A 7071-nucleotide genomic window follows, 5' to 3' on the forward strand; every position below is an offset into this window, starting at 1 on the left:
TCTCTGACTCTCTCTTGCACACACACACACACACAGATATACACACAGGGAGACAGACTGGGAAACCTGCTGCTGATGCTGAAGCTTCAAGCTCCTGCACCAAGCTGGAATATTATTACTCAAAAGAAACTGATTAATTCAGACTGGCTTAATTGAAAAGGTTTATGCTTTAGCATTGCTGCATGCTGCTTTCAAGTGAGTTTTTTTTAAGACTGAATTGGAAAAATATTGAATATTAAAAGAAATACATATAACATGTAATTAGAGATCTACATCCATAATTATGTTCTCACTCCTGACAGTTGGGAGAAAGTCTTTACTTGCTCAAGATGAATCATTTTAAAGGGATAATATCATGCTCTTCTTTTCCTATTCCTAGATGTTTCTCCAGTCACTATCCACTTTCCCTGGGCTGCGAGTGGGGGGAAGGCAGAAACTTTCCCTGAGGTGAACACTCAATGGCCAGAAGGTTTGAGAAATAGCCCTAAGGCTGATTAGCTCTGCTATATTGCTCTAGGTCTCCGGATCCCCATCTGCCATCTCCCCATCACTGGGTCACTGATGAAGCTTTTTTGAATCGGACAGTATAGTTTTTTTGAGAGGGGTTTCCAGAAACGTTTGTAGAGTAAAGAAACCTGGCCCAAAGCTATCAGTCAAAACGTTATCCACTGCGCATCATATGACAGGACAGTTGCAACTGAGATAATTAAGCTTTATGATTCGAATTTATCATCAAGACAAGAATTTCCTTAAGTATTACCCATCCACTGTCTAGCCCTGTCTGACTTTGGATCTGGAATGATATGGTCAAAATTAAGAATGCAAACAGATGAGAACTGGAATTACACAGAAGGTACATCATAGAAACAGACTATTCAACTCATCTAGACCAGTCTGCAATGGTAGTGGGATTTTAGTTATGTTTAACTGTAGATTGGACCTTAACTAGCGATTCACTTATACACCTGTAAGTAGACCATCTGTAAGTGGCCACACCAACACCCCACCCAGTCCTTTCTGCAACCACCTTCTGCCCCAACTGTAACAGAGCCTGCAGTAGCCATATTGGTCTGTACAGCCACTGACAGACTCACCCTGAGAGTGGAAGACAGTCATCCTCATCTGCGAGTGATCATCAATGATTGATTGTAAGTAGACACTGAAACTGTGGCTGTCAGATTAGGACGTGCATGTTTGCTGCATAAGCAGCGCCTACCCCTCATGTGGCACAGTCCACAAATCACACATTGAACATATCAGCCATTATAGAACCCATCCAAAAGCAGTCAAAACAAATCTTCCCCAATCCTGAAGGGACTGTCTAAGATGAAGAAGAAGCACATTTGCAATGCATATCTTCGTAAATAAAAGTGCGTAAAGATTAGCTCCAGCTCTATCCTTCAGCATCTAGAATATAGCATGGTCCATCTCCTTCCACCTTACTTTATTTGAACCTATCTACAGGAGAAAAGCAGATCCTTCAGTTCCCCTGGATTTGTGTTCTCAGCTCTAGATGTTTGGCAACGATAAGAGATTGGAGCTTCAAACTGTTGTTACACCAAAAATATACCTCTTTGTTGCGAGTTTGTTTTCTCCCTTTATAGGATTATCCATATACAACACAAAAATCAACATGCTCTGGCATTAGTATGAGCTGCCCAGCAGTTGATATTGATTCTTCACTTGGTTTGCAAATAGAGAAGCACAGGCCAGGATTTTGCTCTTCAATGCATCTGGCACATACACATACTTTGAGCAATATCAGAAAATTGCACATTTCCAGCCCATAATTTTCCAACTATTAAGTAAGTGACAATTCTCAGTCATTGCGTCTAGTTGGAGTGCATTTATGACAAGCTGTCAAAAGGAGGTAGAAATCCAAAAATAGGATTAGTGAAAAAAAATTACAACACGAACATGAAGGACAGAAATTCTAAAGCCCACCTTCTCTTGACTGTCACCTGGAGACCAATCCCTGGGTGCCAGTTCCCTAGTGCCTCATATGTTCTTTGTGCATGTCTGTCCATTAACATTGCTCGGCTATTTCTCTGCACAGGGTCTCATTGAGAGCTAATCATATCCAAATCTGTTCTGAAGGTTCTTCCATTAAATGATTTTTTGAGTCATGTTTAAAAGACAGTGAAAAAATTAGCTCATTTGAAAGGCTAGAAGATGTATTGACTTGAGTTTTTTTTAAAAGGTGACTACAGATTGCTTTGGACACTTCTATTTTAGAAAGACATCTATGTCAAATGTCTCAAGCTAACTGTTTGGACTTATTTACTGGAAGTCGCATGTCTGAGTTTATGGTTGTCAGGAGTTCAGTCTGTTGTGATATTGTTTGGAGTATGTTTTGGGTGTAGCCTTTTATCCTTTCATGGGACATGGGCTTTGCTGGAAAGCCAAAATTTGTTGCCCTTTCCTAATTGCTGCAATTGAGTGGCTTGCTGGTTAATTTCATAGGACAGTTAGGAATCAACCGCATTTGTTGTGGGCTTGGAGTCACATGTAGACTAGACCAAGTCAGGTTGGCAGATTTCTTTCGCTGACAGGCATTAAATGAACCAGTTGGGTTTTTACAACAATTCAGATTGGCATCAACGTTTCTGTTATTAATTAATTGAATTCAATCAATATTTAAATTTGATTTCCATCAACTGTCACTGTGGAATTTGAATCCACATACAACACAGAGCATTAGCCCATGAGTGCGTTGGCATTACCACAATGCCACCACATGTCCATGAAAGTAGAAAATGATTCTTGAATCATACTGCACAGAAAAAGGCTAACAAAACCAGAATTTGCTGGAAGCTCTGCAGGTCTGGCAGCATCTATGAAGAAAAAATCAGAGTTAACTGAGGTCTGAGGAAGGGTCAGCGGACCCAAACTCTGATATTTTCTTCACAGATGCTGCCAGACCTGCAGGGTTTACAGCAACTTCCGGTTTTGTTAACCTTTTTCTGTGCTTCAAGCAACTTCTGTTTTTGTTCCTGATTTACAACATCCACAGTTCTTTCGGTTTTTACGGAAAAAGGCTATTTGGTCTATTGTGCCACTTTGAAGGAGTTATCCATGCAGTAGTTTCCACACTTTAAGGAAATATTCTTCATTGACTGTATAGCTCTTTGGAACATCTTGAGAAGGGCGAGATAATTGCAAGTCTTTCTTTGTTTCTGTCACAGCCCAGGTAATTTTTCCAACATGAATATTCATTCAATTTCCTTTTTGAAAAGTGCTTTGTGCTTTGACCACCCAACAGGAAATGCTCTTCTCCCATTATCCAAGCAGGATATAACCCAATATAAGCCAATGAGCTGTTTGGGGCTTAATTGCACAAAGGGACGGGGTCCATGGAAAAGTAGGAAACAAATGAGTTAGTGAGCCATAGTCATGTCCTCAATCACACCAAGTTCTGTTCACTTATCACCCCTATGAGTTTGGTAAAACATTGGCTCTTGGCCAAGCAACATATTGATTTACAATTCTCATTCTCGCCTACAAATCCTTCCATGGCCACATCCCCTCATAACTCTCCGACCTTCTCTTGCCCCTCAAGACTTTTGTCTCTTCTAGTTCAGGCTTCTTGAATTTCCGCACTCTAGCTTATAGCTGCAGAGGCCCTGAACTCTGGAATTCCATTCCTTTTCCAGTCCATCTTTCTAACTCCATTTCCCACTTTAAAACATGCTACTTTGGTCAAGCTTTTGGCCTTAATATTGTTACATGTGGGCTCAGTATAGCACTTTGCTTGGTCGCACTTCTGCGAAACACCGAGGTATGTTTTATTACATTAAAGGTGCTATATCAATGCTAGTTGTTGTTGAGAGTTTACAAATTCTTTTAATTGCATTACAATAAGCAAAATGGGTAAAAAAAAGTCATAGTATCCCAGCTGCTGTCTTCACAGAACAGACAATTAAGTGGTCTACTGCGCTCAGCTGGAGTGGATCAGCAAAGTACCAACCAACATCACGTGGACTTCAACTGAGCAGTAGAATACTGCAAACAAATAACGATGTGGTTGAGGAAACCTGGAGCAAAGCATAGGCACTGATGACCCACAACTAACAGAGCTTGATGGGTTTGACAAAACTCAGATCAGTACAGGATGAAGGTTTAGCTTATTTTCTGCCTCTCCTAACCCTGTCAGGCTACAGGGGCTACATAGTGACCATATTTCTTAACAAGGGATGTCATATTGAGCACATGGGGACACAGTGGCAATGTCACTGGACTACTAATCCAGAAGCCAAGGGGACATAGGAGATATCAATGTCTCTTTGTGTTAATGTAGTTATCTAGTCTTAAGCAAATGTAACCTGTTATCTTACCGTAATCTTAGAATCCCTACAGTGTGGAAGCAGACTATTTTAACCATCGAGTCCACACCGACCTTCCAAAGACCATCCCCTAAAGACCCACACCACAACCCAGTCCTTGTAACCCTGTATTTCCCATGACTAATCCAGCTAACCTGCACATCCCTGGACACTATGGGTAATTTAGCATGGCCAATCCACACTAACCTGCTCACCTTTGGAACTTGGGAGGAAACCCACACAGACAAAGGGAGAACGTGCAAACTCCACATAGTCACCTGAGGGTGGAACCGAACCTGGGTCCCTGGTGCTGGGAGATAACAGTGCTAACCACTGATTTTTGTTAACTCAGGTACATGTCCCTTTTGCTGAAGACTTGCTGGTGATTAATCCTTTAGAATTTACTACTAGTAAGGCACTTAGACTAGCAATTACAAGACTTGGTAGCAGCAAATTAACGCAAAGAAATTTGTAGTAGGAGCAGGACTGGGCACCATTTACAACAATAAATTACAGATCTCCTTCTTCATTGACATTCATTTCAGAGCATGTGGAGGGCCCCGCAACTATAAAAGTTGAGGGCAATTGTGGGTGGCTAATTATCCCTGGAAGAACATCAGACCAGTTAGCACTCTTGAATAACGGCCTCCCCGCTCAGTCTGAGCCTTATAAAGCCAAAGCGTCCATCCTGTATCCATAGCTGGTTCAGTAAATCAGTTGCATGGGATAGTTTAGTGGTGCATTACTCATGTTCATCTTGTCCATCAGATGATAGGATACAAAGCTACTGCTTGAATCTGGTAGGAGTGAAAACTTCTTCCTATCATCCATTTGACAACTCCAACAATTGTCCTTTATGGAGCTGATCATCTGCAATTCTGAGATTGACCCTCTTTTTTCTTACACTGGTATTGCACCCTCTTCTGGTATTGAACTTTGTTCATATTGACCCTTCTGTTGGTATTGAAACCCCTGTTGGTGTTGAACCCCCTGCTGTTATTGAATTCTCTGTTGATATGAACGTTCTGCTTATAATGAAACCCCTGCTGGTATTGAACCCTCAGCTGGTATTGTACCCTCTGCCAGTATTGAACTGTCTGTTAATATTGAACCTTCTGCTGGTATTGAACCCCCTGCTGGTGTTGAATTCTCTGTTGGTGTGAACCTTCTGCTTGTGATGAAACCCCTGCTGGTATTGAACCCTCTCATGGTATGTAACCCTCTACTGGTATTTAGCTATCTACTAGTATCAAACTCTTTGCTGTTATTGAACTTACTCTTGGTAGTTAAATCTCCACTGTTGCTTTTGAACTCTCTCCTGGTACTAAACACACTGCCGGTATTGAACTCCCTGCTAGTATAGAACTTTCTGCTGGAATTTAACTTTCTATTCATATTTAATGCTCTGCTGGTAATGAACTTTCTGCTGGCATTCACCATTATACCACTATTTTATTCTGTGCTAGTTTTGAACTCTCTGCCAGCACTGTACACTCTGCTATTATTGAACTCTTTACTGGTGTTTAACTCTTTGCTGGTATTTAAGTCTGCTGATATTGGACCCACTGCTGAAATTGACTTTTCTGCTTGTACTGAACTCTCTGCTGGCATTATGCATTGGACCGTCTGCTGGTATTCAACTTTCTGCTGGTATTTAACTATAGATTGGTATTAAATGTTCTCCTGATATAAAGTGATAGGGTTTGATGATTACGTGAATGAATCTTTGAAATAAGCAATGATATCACAGTGACCTCAATGATCATGTGATAGAGGTAAAAAGCTGGGTGCTGGTCAGCTCGGAGCCTCCTGCTTGGTAGCTTTACCATCATGCACAGTGTAACAATCAACATATATTAACAATTACTAAGGAGTCTATCCTGAGCTTGAATTAATACCCAAACAGCCTGTACAAGCACATGATCAAACAACGTGTCTGGGTCTTCTATGGATTCTCAGAGGTCCATTTGGCCTTCACCATAGAAATTAACCTCCTGGTCTTTTAAAGTCAGATAAATTCCAATAACTTCTTTCTAAAGACCAACATAAACACCAGGTAACAGTCTCTTTTGATTATTTCTAGAAAATGTTTATGTTAATCAGAGAAGATTATTAATCACTTTAGAGTACAAGGCAGTGTTGCTACAATTCTGTGTCGTCTATCTCTCTTTCTACCGTGTGGAGCTGGATGAATGCAGCAGGTCAAGCAGCATCAGAGGAACAGAGGAAAGTCAATGTTTCGGGTTTATACCCTTCATCAGGACTGGGGAGGGGATAGGGAGCTTGGAAATAGATGAGGGTGGGGCTGGGGGTAGGAAGGTGGGATGGTGATAGGTGGATGCAGGTATGGGGGTAGTGGATTGGTCAGTGGGAAGGGTTGGGTGGATAGGTGGGAAAGATGGACAGGTTGTGTCAGGTCAAGGAGGCGGGGATGAGAGGGAGGGTTGGCTATGGGATGAGACTGGTGGTGGGGAGATTTTGAAACTGTTGAATTCTATGTTGAGGCCATTGGGCTGTAAGCTCCTGAGGCAGAATATATGGCGTTGTTCCTCCAATTTTCGTGCAGCCTCATTGTGACATTGGAGGAGGCCCAGGATGGAAATGTCACTAAGTGAGTGGGAGGGGTTGAAATGGCTGGCAACAGGAAGGTGGTGTTGTTTGGAACATAGATGGTCCACAAATGGGTCACCGAGTCTGCGCTCTGGAGACCACATCGGGAGCAATGGAGGCAGAAGACCAGGTTGGAGGA

This window comes from Rhincodon typus, chromosome 37 (assembly GCF_021869965.1).
Source record: "Rhincodon typus isolate 14 chromosome 37, sRhiTyp1.1, whole genome shotgun sequence".
NCBI lineage: Eukaryota > Metazoa > Chordata > Chondrichthyes > Orectolobiformes > Rhincodontidae > Rhincodon > Rhincodon typus.